The 247-nt window shown below is 33.6% G+C and overlaps 1 protein-coding gene across 1 annotated transcript in view; it reads right to left on the reverse strand.

Annotated features, from left to right (window-relative positions):
- LOC119585958 overlaps positions 1-247 on the reverse strand; it is a gene marked incomplete in the record, with an annotated part of 71,494 nt that overhangs the window by 70,397 nt on the left and 850 nt on the right.

The raw sequence follows: 247 nt of genomic DNA on the forward strand, positions 1-247 counted from the left end.
GAAGTGACTGTAATATGCACAATTTATTTATTTTTATTTTTTTTTGTTAGTCTTCCGTGATCCAATATTCCAACTCTGACTATTGCTTCATGATGTTTCGAAGCGTTTACTGAAGCAAGACATTTGATTTTCAACCCCACTGGAGCGTCGTGATCATTTAGACAAAATCTATCTGAATGATTTAATTTTGGGGGGCATAATAAGATTAGATTTGATTAGGAATAGCCATTTGGAAAAGGTTCGCTAT

The sequence above is a fragment of the Penaeus monodon genome, chromosome 20, assembly GCF_015228065.2.
Source record: "Penaeus monodon isolate SGIC_2016 chromosome 20, NSTDA_Pmon_1, whole genome shotgun sequence".
NCBI lineage: Eukaryota > Metazoa > Arthropoda > Malacostraca > Decapoda > Penaeidae > Penaeus > Penaeus monodon.